The sequence below is a fragment of the Cupressus sempervirens genome, chromosome 6, assembly GCF_028749045.1.
Source record: "Cupressus sempervirens isolate cs-2001-9-10 chromosome 6, ASM2874904v1, whole genome shotgun sequence".
Classification (NCBI taxonomy): domain Eukaryota; kingdom Viridiplantae; phylum Streptophyta; class Pinopsida; order Cupressales; family Cupressaceae; genus Cupressus; species Cupressus sempervirens.
Window position 1 is genome coordinate 213,924,802 of NC_143123.1, and position 16,927 is coordinate 213,941,728.

The following is a 16,927-nucleotide window of genomic DNA, read 5'->3' on the forward strand; positions in this document are numbered from 1 at the left end:
CTGCTGCTAATAAAATGTTATTTTCAGAATTCATAAAACCAAGTACATGGCAGATTTATCAACTCACTAATTACTTCAGCAATATTGTCATAATACTCCAGCCCATGCTTATGAACTTGCTGCTACAATACTTTGTCCTCCAATTAGTCCACTACCTTCATAATACCATTCCCTCCAAGCGGCATAAGCGTCGGACAAGTAGTGAAGAAGATATGAGCAAAATATCAAATCTGCCTGTAGCCGGAAATGCAACTAAACTGCCTGATAATGAAGCCAATAAGAAAGAATTCCAAAGGCCAAACCGCAAGGGAATGACATCTAGAATGTTACAAGAGAGGATAGACGTCCTCAAATGCCAAGAACAAAGCTGCAACTCACACGCCAATTTCTTCTCATATTCAACCTGCCTAATGAAGCCACAAATGCTTCCTTTTATTCTATTTCCAAGGGTCCGCTCAACTCATATGGGCAATGTGGGATACAAGATGTGTAATATATAAAACATATATTAAAATACCCCTTATGTCTCCCTTGGGTACACATCACCATAAAATAAATATTAAAGTAACACTTTAATAATTTACAATTAAATTAGATGTTACTTTAATAAAACTTCAGGCATTAAAATGTATTAGCAATCAGACTCTGAATAATGCGAGTGATAGGTCATCAGAAAGCTCTCACTGAGGAGTATCGAATCCAATCACCAAAATTGACCTGCACTGTGTCCTGCCAACTTACTAAAAATAGTAAGTATGCCTGAAACTGAGTAAATCAACTTTGTTTTGGCCCAAACTGGAAATGACTAGGCCAAAACACTCCAGGATCCCATTAAACCCTTCGTTAGCCCTCGGGACCATGTAGAACAAGGCTAACACACACACACACTTGGTCAATTGCTAAAATGGGGACATTACAGTTCGCCCTTCCCAAAATTGCTTGTCCCCAAGCAATGGCCGAACAACAACCCAATCAATCCACCTGGATCCCAAATGTAGTCATGAACTATATTGCTGTCAGTCAACATAGGCTCCTGCAACAACCTGTGAAAATTAACCAAGAGGAATCCATAAATGAATCATGAATCACGGTGCAACTAAACTCCAAATCCACTACTGCCACAGTCAGGAACCCACAAGGCACAAAATCTCAAAATATTAGACCCCAAGTAGAGTAGATCACCCAAACTGTCAACATAATAAACACCATCCACACAACCCACCGTGTTATGCGGAATGCACACTCCAACTCTGCTACAATAGTGACCACTCCCACATGAAACTGCACCAAATACAGAGAATCCACACACTGTACATCTGCTGCAGTTAACACAACTCTGCAGATTATCAGCCACTGTCTCATAACCATAACACCCATCCACTACTGATGGTGAATAGTCATTACACGGTAGATAGCAAAAATGAGAGCCCAGTCCAAACCTGTCTGCCATCAACTCTTCAACACATGGATCAAAAGCAAACTGATGAACATATCCTTTAGTATAATGCCAATAAAAAGAACCAATCTCAGTCAAAGACTCATCCTGCAGACGTGATATAACCAACTGTGACTGATCATCAGCTAAGTCAGAGGATGATATAGCGAAGAGTGCAGAATCAACAACAACATCACTAGTCTCTGTTCCCTCCAAGTCAAACATATCACAATGCTCAGCTGCAACGCCCAACTTAGTTGAACCTGCCTCCAGTGGAAATGGACCAAATATGCCAATAGTAGTGTCGTGGACAGATATATCCTCATCTCCACTACCTCTATCAACCTCGACCATGGAAATCCACGGATCACCAGACACCACGGTCTGTGATTGTACAGAATCTGGTAAAGATTGAAGTCGCTCTAACTCCATGGTCACCTTAGCCAAATGAAATTGTGACTCCTCGAAAGCCAACCGTGTACTCTCAAGAATCTTAGAAGTCACCTCGAGCTGCTGAGTAAGCTCACTCACCTCATCTTCCTTGGCCAATAATGCATCATATGTTGTACTCCCCCACTCCATAAGATAATCTCTGTCGGCTACCAACTGCATATAATTTTGTCTCAGAATTCGGATAGCCTCCCATAAAGAGTGGATCTCTGTCAAGGAAGGATAATTGCCTCCCTTCTCATCACTAATAGGAGAACCCCATCCATAAATTGCTAACAACTGATGAGCAGCATCGAAATGCTCACAAGTGATAGAAATGTCTCGCTTGCCAACTCTCAGCTGACTAGACAGATGATTGTGCCGACTGGTCGAACTTCTATACTCTATCCCTGGTACACTGTCCAAAGGAGTAACCTCGGAATAGCTATCATCTATAATACTCAGATCCTGGGACTCTTCTGTAGACTCTATCATATCTGAGAGATCATCAACCCATTCCAACAAGAATGGTCGACTAGATATATGAACAATGCCCAACATAGGTGTATAAAAACTAAATCCAGCATCAAACAAGTTGCTGACATGGATGAGAACTACACCTAGCAAACTACTAATCAAGTCCATGATGGTGCAATAGATACTACTACCAAGGAATGATAGATATCTCTGGTCAAAACGATCCCAAGTACTAAGATAAGGATCCCAACATCTAATCCATGAACGGAAACCAGCTGGCAATTCAAGTAAACTTCTCACCTGAGTAATATGAACAATACCAACTGACTTCACGCACCTGTCTACAATCTTTGAATTTGGAGTGTGAATGCTAGACATACTCATATCATCATCGTGTGACTCCACTGTAAAAGAAAACTGAGTCCCTGCTATACGCGCTAACTCCCGAACTGAAATCACCTCAAGACAAAGCTCGTCCACGTGTCTCTCAGAATCTTGGAGAGCCAACCGAGTACACACCAAGGAATTTCGAGTATCCTCCAGCTCATGAAAAAGCCAGTCAACCTCCTTCTCCTCCTTCTTCACTGCATCTTCCTTGATCTGTTGTAAGTCGTCACAAGAACCTGTTGTGACTCCTTTCTGTCTCTCCTCTATCTCATGTGAAGAAGCATCCAACTGTGCTTGATACTCATTTTCTGCAAAGTCCTGAATGCTCACTTTTTGATCAACTGTACTATCCTCAAACATGATAGTATCCTCAAATATTGTAACTTCATCTAGCCCAACTGTACTGGAATCACTATCTATGTCAATCGAACAATCCGGTGTGCCTGTGATATCACCTTCTGGCTCAACTTGCACAATGTCTGTAACCCCTTCTACCTGTAAAGATGATGCAAATAAACCATTACCTAAAGATGTGCTAATGTCTCCCTGTATTGAATCAACATGTCTGTTAAACTCCTCATACAAATTTATGCCCGTCATAGGGAAGGTACGATCCTTAGGCCTATCAAAACGTTCAATCAGCCTCTCCTTAAACTCCATATAGGAGGTAATGTGTGCATGACCCATAGTGACCATACCATGATGCCACCACTTGTGTGCTAACCCATCCAGGTGAATTGCTGCATACTTAATAGCTTCTTCCTCAGGCATAGGGTTCATTTGAAAATATGTGTCAAGCTTTTGAACCCAAGCTCTTGCTGTAGACTTCCCCGAGCCATCATAATATGGTAACTGAAGTTTCCCTACTTTATTTCGTAGCTCATAGCTCTGGTTCTTGTCATGTCCACGTGGCATATGCTTCATCTGCACATCTATATATTCCCTAAAGGTAATTGTAGCAATAAAATTTGGACCTTCGGCTTCCCAATCTCTCCTCAGCTGGTCCTGTATATCAGTGATCTGGGGCTCTGGTACGAGCTGCTCTGGAGCTCTAGGAGGAAATATTGGAACCATGGGCCTCGAACTCACTATCCTAGTTTGCTGGGGTGCATGATCAAAATTGTTCCCAACTTGTTCGCCTTCATTATGTGCCCCATCCTGATTATTACCATTCTGATTATTTCATCCACCCACATTAGCATTCAACCCCATTTGACGAGCCATCACCTGCATCATAAGCTCAAATCTCTGACTCTGTTCCTGTGCTCTTTGCTCTACTGATCGCTGTCCCTGTGCTAAGGTGTCTAATAATTGTAAGAATCTTTCATTTCCCTGATCTGGACCGGCATTCATTTTGTCAAACATTTTTCTCTCTCTGGCTAATCCAAATTCCCTATAAGACCTCCACAGGATGGCAAGACTTATAGCTCTGATACCACTGTAATGGACACCCGTGGATGTCCCAAAAAACTAAACCAAATTGCTGAAAGGAATTATGTCAAACAATTTGCATTCAACTTCTTAAAACCCCTTATAACTCCGAAAATCAAACGTTTATTTGTTTGTTGTGTTTCGTGCATGGAATTGGTATCATACAACATAAACAAGAAAGAAACTACAATAATATGCAAAGTGGAAATGAACTGCTGCTAATAAAATGTTATTTTTAGAATTCATAAAACCAAGTACATGGCAGATTTATCAACTCACTAATTACTTCAGCAATATTGTCATAATACTCTAGCCCATGCTTACGAACTTGCTGCTACAATACTTTGTCCTCCAATCAGTCCACTACCTTCATAATACCATTCCCTCCAAGCGACATAAGCGTCGGACAAGTAGTGAAGAAGATATGAGCAAAATATCAAATCTGCCTGTAGCCGAAAATGCAACTAAACTGCCTGATAATGAAGCCAATAAGAAAGAATTCCAAGGGCAAACCCCAAGGGAGTGACGTCTAGAATGTTACAAGAGAGGATAGACGTCCTCAAATGCCAAGAACAAAGCTGCAACTCACACGCCAATTTCTTCTCATATTCAACCTGCCTAATGAAGCCACAAATGCTTCCTTTTATTCTATTTCCAAGGGTCCGCTCAACTCATATGAGCAATGTGGGATAAAAGATGTGTAATATATAAAACATATATTAAAATACCCCTTATGTCTCCCTTGGGTACACATCACCATAAAATAAATATTAAAGTAACACTTAAATATTTTACAATTAAATTAGACGTTACTTTAATAAAACTTCAGGCATTAAAATGTATTAGCAATCAGACTCTGAATAATGCGAGTGATATGTCATCGGAAAGCTCTCACTGAGGAGTATCGAATCCAATCACCAAAATTGACCTGCACTGTCCTACCAACTTACTAAAAATAGTAAGTATGCCTGAAACTGAGTAAATCAACTTCGTTTTGGCCCAAACTGGAAATGACTAGGCCAAAACACTCCAGGATCCCATTAAACCCTTCGTTAGCCCTCGGGACCATGTAGAACAGGGCTAACACACACACACTTGGTCAATTGCTAAATTGGGGACATTACACTTAATTAGAGTGTGAACAACTATGTTGTCTACATGACAACTCAGATGTATATGCAAACTCCTGTGTTGTCACCAAGACAACTCATATGACTACGCATACTCCTAGGTGTCTATATGATAAATAATAAAATAATGCATTTATCCTAAGTAAACTTAAGTAAAGTGTAATAATAATTAATTATTTACACTAACAACCACACTCCCTTCAAACTTCTCGTATGCATCTCACCTCCCCTCTTCTATCTGTACTGTCAATCACTTGGTACAAACTTTTCCCCTTCCCATACTCCCTCTTTCCCTACCACCATGCCCACATATTCATATGGTCCCCTCTTTGACCCTGTGCACTACTCCCTCATGGACCCCATACAATGTAGGGTCAATGACAGGAACATTATAGTGGTATTAGAGCTGGTGATTCTACCAGCTTGTTGGGGGAATTGAGAGTCTAGACTTGGATCACACTATGGCACCCAACAATGCCATATGGTCTCTCTTAGTTTCTAGCCGATTGGAAGGCACATCTGTTGGTCAAATACTCTAAGAACACTTTTACATGCAAATTGAAATATGACGATATTCAGGATGACTAATACAAGGTAATTGATGACATCATCTACTACAAGGACATAATCCATTTCGTACTCGAGTCCAAGATGAAGGAAAAGATTCTGGAAGAAGACACTTGTGCAAATAGCATTGAACCAAAACTTGATGATGAACCTAATGGAAATATGAGTTCTACCAATGACTCTCTAGATAAGAAGGCTCTACTGGTAGTTGTTCATCTTCCTGGTGATGCAGACTTGATTAAGGATTGTTTGTAGGAGCAATCTTTAGAATTGGTTGAACGTGGAGTTTACCCCTTGGCTGAGCTTGAGGCATACATAATTTCTACCTCTTTGTGTGAGGGACATCCTCATGGAAACTACAAGTTGTACCCAAGTTATGAGCATGAAGGTATGAAGGCTTTGGATATGATCATTAGAATGTATCAATAGGATCCTAAGGACTCTGGACTTGGCCATGTCTATTTCAGAGTGGCACAAAAAAAGCTTGATGGATATTTACTTTTCTCACCTACATCCAAGTATGTGTACATGATCAAGATGTGACATGAATACTTCAGTAAATACAACTATTTGTGCTTGGTTTGGGGTTCTAGAGTTGCAATGGTCAAACCGTTTGATGATGGATTGCTTGAGGGAAAACAATCTTTGCGTGATGAGGATTTGTAATGTCTCAAATTTTCAATAAAATATCTTCATTAGGTTATTTATTAAATGATCCTAAAATTAAATAATATCACAAGGACTTATTTAATCAATTGATACAATTAATAAAGGGGCCCAATTTTATTTAATTATCCTAGGTGTTTGCTGTGTCAACATTATTTTGTAAACCCTTAGGAGTTTTCTTCGAAGGGGTATTTAAGTGTGGCATGTAGGTGTCACCTTTGTTTAGGAATATAATATTGTGTTTGAGTGATAATTTGTTACATATATGCATTTGGTGTACATTTTGTATTTGTAAAACATTTGGAATTCAATCATCTATATTAGTTTTCACATTCTTGAATTTCACATCGGCATTTCCCCTAGACTGTGCAACCTTCCAGTCGTAAGGCTTTACACTACTTTCCCCTCGGTACAACTTCTCCATCTGTACTTGCCATCACCACACTCCCTCTACTCCCTTCAAACTTTCTATACGTATCTCACCTCCCTTCTTCCATCCGTACCATCAATCACTCTATACATATTTTTTCCCTTCCCATACTCCCACTTTCACTACCACCATACTCACATATCCATGTAGTCCCCTCTTTGACCTTGCATGCTACTTCACCGTGGATTAGTAGAGGGAAGATTACATATATTTTTATTTTATATTTTTCAATATAATATTTAACATATATATCTAACTGAATAAAATTGTAGTTATTGTTGATTTGAATACGAACAAGATCATGGTGTTGGACTTGGATGACCCTAAGGGTGTAGAAGAGTCTCCTAGTTTAAAAAGAACTAGGTGAACAACAAGGAAGTTGCAGGCCAAGAATGACGAGCTAGACAAAGGGGATGTCAAAGCAGTCATCGAAAAGATCAAGGAAATGCAAGAAGAGATGGTTCTTGTGCCAACCTAAAGTGTGATTAGTTGTTTGTCTAGCTTACTACTCTTTTTGTCTTTTTGAGTCCAATGGATAGGTTTGTAGTTTTGTTTTGTTGCAGGCCTCGGTCAGTATTGTGTTGGTTTCGCAGTGAGTTGCTGGTTGTGTGGGGGTGCACATTGTTTAAAGTGGTGAACTATTTTTAATATTTTGTAATAATTGTTGAAATTTCGAATTCCCTATAAAAAAAACCTATTTTGACCCTTAATAAAAAAATACACATATGTAACTATCACTTAATTAAGTTGTACCTAATACACTTTTTAACACTTTAATTCAAATACACTTATGTAAGTTGGCAAATTATAATGACCTCTCCTCTCCGCCAAAAAAAATCCACAATACTTCATCGTTGCTTTTGGGCCACTTCTAGGAGTTTCTTGCACATTCTTCTCTTTTTAAAATTCTAAAAATGATATTTACTTCTTCAATTTATTTCATTCTAGAAATTTTCTCACATCTACCGACATCGGCGCCATTAAAGGAGTTCTAAAATAATCGAATTTTATAGTCTTTCACAAAATGATGTTCGAATTTTGTTAAATTAAGCAGACGCTAAGCTCCAACCTACACACTGTTGACAAGCCCAAAAAATTCCAGATCGTCTAGCTCCATTCGTTTCATTTTCAGGTACAAGATAAGAAATCCTATGCAGTCATTAAATCTTGCCGATGTGTGTTTTTTTGTTTCATCCTTATTTATTGTTTTTCAATTTTTTTCTTAGTTCTGTGGCTTGCAGTTCCCTTAATTAATGCCCTTTTGTAGAAAATACATGTTAATTGGGGTTTTAATTAGCAGGAAAGATGAATTCTAGCTTTAATAGGCTCCAGATAGCTTCATATTTTTATATTTATTCTCTTAGTTAAGTACTCAGTTGGGCAATCTAGTTGTTATTGTCCGCAATCTGAAGTTTGGTGAGGCTTAGGGCTTTGGCAATCCTAACAAGTAAAGAATCATAGCCTAATGCAAAACAGTAGGACGATGTTCTGATTAACATCAATAAAAAGAATAAGCAGTTGTGAAGATAATCATTTTTAAAAGCATAAAGTGCAGGGTTGAGGTATGCACCCAATTTTCATAAAGAATCAACTTTAAAGATCGGTTTGATTTTGGTGAGTCTATATTCTTTCAGTTTCGTGGTAATGATTAGGGAAGATAGATCAGTCATAATGGGGCTGGTAATTTAGTGGAAAAACATTCCAACAACAAATGGGAGGTTCTAAACTTGACTCTAACCTTAAGTTCTTTATCCTTACCACCATGTTAAAGTTTGTATGGACCAATTAAGAGTTTAACTGAAGAACTTCTATTTACTGTTGGGATCTTCTGCTACTAAACTATCAACCCTCTTTATGATTGGTCCATTCTTAATTCAAATATGACTAGCACAAGCAAAGGCTTAAAGAATAGCATAAACCTTACACCACTTTATACATAATGAAAACTTAGTTTTTATACAAATCAAGTAGAAGTCTATGATCTCCCATTTACTTCTGAGGTGCTCTGATAATAAACTGCCAGTCCACTTTTGTACTGGTTCATCTTCATTTCAATTATGGCTCCATTTTCAATAATATTTCATCAGCCATATCAGAACTGAAGATGATCTGTTAACAAGAAGATATTGATGACTTAGTAGCAGAGCATCCCAACAGTAAATAAGAAGTCTTAAATTCAATTCCTACATCCATGAAAAAAAATCAAACTAACTTTTAATGTAGAAGATAACGTATGAATTGTATCATTCTTTTTAAGTCCTTGCTTCCTTGTTTTCCATTCATACTATGTTCCAAATGTTGGAGGCATAGAATTATTCATCCATATCTTTTAGAGAAGTCCAATAAATTTGTTTAAAAGAAGTGAATATATAATTTAATAGAGATTGTAGAATTAACCAAACACATGATTAATTGTGTCATATTGTCATATATTAGCAATTGAATGGGGCCATCAGTTCCCTCAAAAAAATTTGCACTTGCTACTAGACAAAATAAGCGTAGCAGCTTTGCTCTCGTACTGTCGCAATCCCTGCTGAACTAAAAGAACAAAGCTGATTCAAGGGAATCCTTTTAGTGATGATAGAGCACATGGGATTGTTATGGAGATCTTGGAGATTGGCTGATCATGGAAGATGAATGAATGTAGTCTTCTTGTTGGACCACTCTATATTTTGTTTTAATATTTACAAAAGCAGATTAAACAAAGTAATAATGTGGTTAGAGATATATTTCTTAGAAATAAGATGAGTTGGGCCCATTTTAACGCGCAATTTCAAGTTAGATAACATTACAGATGCAGTCCATGAAAGAATTCTAATTATTTAGAACAAGGAAATCATATATTCATCAATAAGTGGTAAATCTGATTTGTATGTTCTTTTCCATATAAGATATGCAATAAGGAGACATGGTAGGGTGCCTTGGCCATTCTCCGTCCATGCAATCTTTCTCTATTCTTACATCATTGGAGATCCTTGGATTTGTTAACATCCCCTCCTCTTTAGGCCATATCTTATATGACTGGGATTCACATGCCAGTCAGACATGCTGCTGATTAATATATAATTTTTGTGTTTTAATAATAGATTTATTTCATGAACTGCATTTGTAATGTTGCCTAACTTGATTGTGGGTTTCTTATCTCATTCTAAAATCAAGACTGCATCATTAACTATATTATATGCAATGCTTTGTTTAATCTGATTTTCTAAATTCAGGACAGAATATAGACTAGTCCAGCAGAAGGACATCGCAATGGAGTCACGAAGAAAATTATGCCAGATGAACGATAGAAGCCTATTATTCTCATCTTCGCTCACTCAGCATGAGTGATTTCCCTTCCTGACTTGGCATTGCCTTTGTTTCAAGCTTTGTAGTCTTTTTGGTCCACATGCTTTGTTATATTCAGGGTTTTGGGTTTGACCATGGAAAAGAGCCGGTGTCATTCGCAGCTCTGTGCTGCATCATAATCTGTCACCAATAGAATATATTACATATCGGTTTGAAGTCCAAACAAATGGACACTAACTTAATTTGCATGTCTAGCTTGTAGTAAACTGTAGGATGATTGTTGGTGGTAAGAAAATGAAATCAGAAATTGAATATTAAAATATTTCCTTCCTCTTGCTAAACTCTTGTCCATTTCTTAGCAATAGAATTATATTTTCACCCCCACCCAAATGGGAAATAATGAATGACCTCCAACATTTGGGTTAACTTACTGCTGTATTATCTAGCAAAGTTGTGTATGTGACATTTTGTTTACATGCAGGGCGGAGCCCAGCAAAACGTTGAAGGCTCAGAAATAAAATCTGACAAGCAAAGAGTAGCCCTCATTATTGGAGTCACAGGAATTGTGGGCAACAGCTTGGCTGAAATCTTGCCTTTGTCAGACACTCCTGGTGGACCCTGGAAAGTTTATGGTGTTGCAAGGAGGCCTAAGCCTGACTGGTCTCCAGATAATCCAGTTGAATACATTCAATGTGATGTGCTGAACAGGGGAGAAACCCTAGAAAGGATTTCCACTTTGAAGGATGTGACTCATCTTTTTTGGGTTTGTTGGGTCAATAGAGAGACAGAGGAAGAGAACTGTGAAGCCAATGGAAGGATGTTCAGTAATGTCTTAGACGCTCTATTGCCTAACGCTGAAAATCTTGAGCACATCTGTCTGCAGACTGGTGGGAAACACTACCTTGGCCCATTTGATAATATTACCAAAAATCGAAATATTCAGCCCCATGAACCACCCTTTCATGAAGAGCTTCCTAGGCTACCTGGGCCTAATTTCTACTACACGCTTGAAGACATACTGTTTGATGCTGCAAAGAAGAAAGAGGGACTAACTTGGTCCATTCACCGCCCTACAGGCATATTTGGCTTCTCTCCATGGAGCTTAATGAACATCATTGGTACTCTCTGTGTCTACGCTTCTATTTGCAAACATGAGGGGCTTCCTTTCAAATACCCAGGAAATAGAATTACTTGGGAACAGTTTACGGATATATCTGATGCTGAATTGATTGCAGAGCAAGAAATATGGGCTGCTGTGGAGCCTAATGCTAAGAACCAAGCCATCAATTGTTCTAATGGAGATGTGCTCAAATGGAAAAGACTGTGGAAGCTCCTAGCAGAGAAATTTGAGCTGGAAATGTTACCACATGAAGGTGAAGGATTTAGTCTGGCTGAAGCAATGAAAGACAGGGGACCTATCTGGGATGCAATTGTGAAAGAAAACAAATTATACCCTACCAAAATTGAGGAAGTTGGAAATTGGTGGTTTGCAGACATTTTACTAAATGCTCCATTTGAGAGCGCCCTTAGCATGAACAAGAGTAAGGAGCATGGTTTCTTTGGGTTTCGTAATACAGAATCATCTTTCCTATCATGGATTGATAAGATGAAGTCATCTAAGCTTTTTCCATAGATTTGATCTGTGTGCTTGAAACCTATTGCCAGAAAGTAGGAAGAGTAGCAGTTCTCGAGTAAGCTTTATTATATTGTATGCTTTTAGACTTTGAAAATACTACTTGTTATGAAGTTTAAGTGAAGTAGTTTAATCTTAAATGAGTACTGGTGTCCTCAATACAGTATGGTTGTAAATTAAAGTTCATCAGCTAAACCTGTGTATTTACCTTGACTGCATTAGAGCTGGTTATATATGATGAGTTTAAATATGAAGATCGTTTCACTCATGCCAAGGATTTAAATAAGTGGCATCTAGCAAGGCTGATGCTTGTGTGTCGACTGTGAAAAATATTTGATCAAAATCTGAAAGTTTTTGCTTTTTATTTTTACAATGATTGGAAGCATAAATATAACAAAATTAAGTAGTTGTTGCACAGCAACCGTTTACATGTATACATTGATAGTATTTTGGAGTTCTATAATGTTTTTTATGGTATAAATATTGATAAAACATTTGCACAGCAACCGTTAAAATGTAAATATATTGTTACTATAATGCTTTAGTATCATACTGATAATTAATTGTGGGGTGGGGGAGGTTAGGGTGGGTTTACAAAATTAAATAAATTTACTATTAAGTGATTATCTTAAAATATATAATTTTTTATTTTTAATATCTTTTTAAAAGTGTTAATGTTTAAAAATAATGGAATGGTATAATATAAAATAATTGTATTAATTAACTTGAAAATTTGTTTAAGTGACTAGTAAATATTTTTGTATATTCAATTATGGTATCTAGGAGAATACATTGATTGTTCAATGATACTTCTGAATTGAATCCTTCATGTCGATGAAAATACATTTATCCACAAGGAAAACCATGACTGATTGTGAATGAAGGCTATGTAGGAATGCATGCACTCCAAAGAAAGTGATTACAAAGGTGTAGATAGATCGTAGCCAAAAAATAAATCAGCAATACAAGAAAGTAATTTATGTAGTGTACATATCTTAAGCATTTTCTTAAAACGCCACATCTTGTGATGAGTATTTTAGTAGCTACAAACTATTTATGTTTACAACATAGGTGACTATGGATGAAGAAACCTTTATTGGTCGAGATTTTAAGTTTCCATGCTTTAAGGAAAAAGAGGGTTACAAATTTATTAAAACAGAAAGGATTACAACAAGGAGAACTCGACAAAGAGCTCTATCCTGAGCAACAAGTTCATCAAATTCTTGCACCATCTCAAAGGGAAGTTGCCCCCTATCCATAATATTGTAGGCCGAAGCATGACCAGAAGCCCATTTGGCCAAATAATCAGCAGTTCTGTTCCATTCATGAGGAATGTAAGTAGGCCTAACAAACTCAAGATAGGTACAAAAGAGAAGAGTCTAATTAACAACAGTGGCCAGCTACCAACTATCATCCTCAAGCTTCTGTGAGGAAAGCAAGTTCATCACCATTGGGAGTTAGACTCACAGATAATCTTGTGCCATCCTCACAAACAACATTGTACTTCCATGAGATTGATAGTTTAGTCAACCTTATGCACTGAGAAAAAGAATTTAGTGTCACCAAAACTACAACGAGCCACTCCCCCAATACCAACAGGGCCTGGATTCCCTTGGGAAGAGCCATTAGTGTTAATTTTCAGAACTCCATGGGGAGGAGGATTTCGATGCCCATCTCGATTCACTCGTCCTTTCCTCTATTTTCGAGGTTGTGTGGGCACTTTTTGATATCATTGAGCTGCAACCCCATTCTAAAGATGAAAATTGAGGCAATTGCATATAGCAAGATCAACCGGATCCATACCCCCATCTAGCGCACACTTCACTTGAATAGTTTCTTGAAGAGAATGTAAGATCTTCCACCAAAGATGCATAACACCAATCTGAGCATCTTGGAGGTAATTAAGGAATTCTATTCTAGCAACTAGATGCTTCGGGCATTGAATTCTACTTTCCTAACTCTTATTCCAAAAAGAGAGGGGGCTAATCAATTGCAGTTTAGACCAATTGCCTTATGTAATGTGGTTTACAAAGTCATTACTAAGTTGATTGGTAAGAGAATTAAAAAGTGGCTTCCCATTATTATCTCAGAGGAACAAGGTAGTTTTGTTGTTGGAAGACAAATTTTGGATGGGGTGATTATTGCTACTGAGGCTATTCATTCTATGGCTAGTTTAAGGGAGAGATCAATATTTGTTAAGCTAGATATGGCTAAGGCCTACGGTAGAGTTAAATGGAGTTTCCTAAGGAATATTTTTCTTACCTTTGGCTTTAGCTCTAATTGGGTTAGTTGGACTATGAGTTGTGTTACTTCTGCCTCTTTTTCAGTTCTTCTTAAAGGTCAACCTTCCCAGCTATTTGATGCCTCTAGAGGTCTCTGCCAGGGTGATCCTCTCTCCCCCTATCTTTTCATCATCATGGCTGAGGGCTTGGGTAGATTCATTAAGTATCAGGTGTCCCAAAATACTATTTAGGGGTGGCAGTGAGGTAATGGTTTACCTACTCTTTCTCACCTTCAATTTGTTGATGATTCTGCTCTTGTGGGTCTTGCTTGGATCAAGCAAGCTGAAGCCTTTCAACATACTTTGGATATTTATTTGGCAGCTTTAGGCCAGAAAGTTAATGAGCACAGATCATTCATTTACTTTTTTAACACTCCTGATTCTATTTAGTAAAGGATTGTTGATATCCTACGGTTTTAGATTGGGTTGCTTCCTTTTACTTATTTTGGCATCCTTATTGTTGTTTCTAGGCAGCCACGACTCTTTTGGCAAAATTTGATTACCAAGCTTCAGGATAAAGTAAATCATTGGACTCATAGATGGCTTTCTACTACTGCTTGGGTTACCCTTCTTCAATCTATTATTCAAGCTCTTCCTATTTATAGAAATATGGTTTAGGTTGCTCCTGTTTACTTTCTCAAGGAGTTTGATGCTCTTTCTCATAAATTCCTTTGGAGTGGTAATTTGTATAGTATTAAATGAAATTTGATTAGCTGGGAGACTATTTGTAGGCCTAAAAAGGAGGGTGGTCTTGGTCTTCGATCAACTCCCTTGAGTAGTCGAGCATTGGCTGCTAAGCTTTATTAGCGATGGTGCTCTGGAGAACATCAAATTTGGGCTCATATTATCACCCATAAATATTTTCATGGTGCTGATCCTTGTTCTATTTTTGCACTTCCTCTTGAAGGTCGTGGCTCTATGGTCTGGCATACTCTGAAGACTGGTGTTGTGTTAGTCAAGAGAGGTCTGTTCTGGATATGTAAGGGAGGCTTTGAGGCTTTTTTTTTGTCTGATGCTTGGGATGGATTCCCACCCATATTATCCATGTACTCTCATCTTTAGACTCTCTATGATTCTTTTCATGCTACTAGATGGGATAAAGTGGCCCATTATAAGACTCATTAATTGGGACTTGTTGGTTACAGATGGAAGTTTCCATGCTTTAAATATATAAATATACATTACATTATTTAGATGTTATCTCCCACTTTGTAAGACATATTTTGTAGCATTTTCCCCTTCATTACTATATTGATGATAAATTTCATGATTATGATGCTTACATTATGAGTGCTCATATTTTTTTTACCCATAATTATTATATCTTATGCTTATGCCTAATGATGACCATTCTATTTCCTAACAATACTAACATCACTAATAGATAATACTTACATGTGCTTGTAAGATCTTGTCTACTTTAATCTATGGTCCTATTTGGGAGCAACATCGGGGACACCTTGGTACCTAGCATTCTTTCATCATGAGAATCTCATTTTCAAATGATAACACATTGCCCTTGTTGACCAAAATGATACCCAATGATATCATTGGCCTTATATCATATATTTGTTGAACATAGTTGAAATCGGCATCGGCTATGCTCCAGATAGAATGCACCAAAAGTCCATTTTCTTTAGATCTCCAAAAACACGATGATTCAAAGATGCATTTTATCTAGAGCATAGCTGCATCTGTTGAAAACTCTCTCTCTCTCTCTCTCTCTCTCTCTCTCTCTCTAACCTCACATTATTCTTTTAAATCTATATAACACTACTTTCTAAAATCTTTTTTTATGTTATAGACTTCTAAGATGAACCCCCTCTCTCACACACATCCCATTATTCTTTTAAATCTATATAGCACTACTTTCTAAAATCTTTTTTATGTTATAGGCCACTCATTCCAAAGAAGCATGCAAGAAGAAAAACCATTCATATCTACATACATATCCTTTTGACGAGTTCTTAAATTTACTTTTACTTCAACGTGCATTGTTATGGTAATTTGTGTGGTGTTGAAAAATATATTGATAATAAATACATTGTACTTTTTTATTTCATTTTCAATTGGTTAATAAAACCCATTAAACAATAAGAGTACAAGTGGTGTGATTATTTTTCAAGACTTGATATATAGCCTTGATTCTATATATGCTCATTCCCAAGGATTGGTATTTATTATTAGTTTTTCTATTCCTCTACTATGTTAGATTCATACTTATAATTGGTGATGATTGTGCAATTGAAAAAAAATGAACCCACAACACACATTTGGAATCAAATTTTGAGGGTTAATCTAATCCTTTCTACTAGTAGTTATATGATAGCTTGAAGTATAAAATATCACATGTGCATCTTTAGAGTTGCATTTAAGGTCATGATTTGTCATAGTTCCTGCCTAATGCACTGTGAAAAATTAACCTAAATTAAATTAGATAATGTTATTAGTATACAAAATTATATAACTGTCATGTATAGTATATTAAATAATTTTTTAAATATAAATTTAAGATAAAGTTAGAAATTTTATATTTGATTGAAACAAATATAGTCATATTTTTAGTTATAATTTTTATATTAAATATTACATGTAACTTTACTAACATAATAGTTTTGTTTAGGCAAGAGCCTACAACACAATGGTAAATTGTGAGACTCTTATCGAAGAGGTCTTGGGTTTGAATCTACCCATGCTTAATAAAATAATAATTAATAATAATACATAATAATTAATCTTGGGTTCGGCCTCTTATCAATAAAAAAAAAAG

The 16,927-nt window shown here is 37.0% G+C and overlaps 1 pseudogene across 1 annotated transcript; it reads left to right on the plus strand.

Moving 5' to 3' along the window:
• Positions 1–7,961: 7,961 nt before the first annotated feature.
• Positions 7,962–12,144, plus strand: LOC149552022 ((S)-8-oxocitronellyl enol synthase CYC2 pseudogene; annotated as a pseudogene). Its single transcript, XR_016352850.1, has 2 exons — positions 7,962–8,084; positions 10,725–12,144. The product of XR_016352850.1 is annotated as a (S)-8-oxocitronellyl enol synthase CYC2 pseudogene (transcript).
• The last annotated feature ends 4,783 nt before the right edge of the window (positions 12,145–16,927 follow it).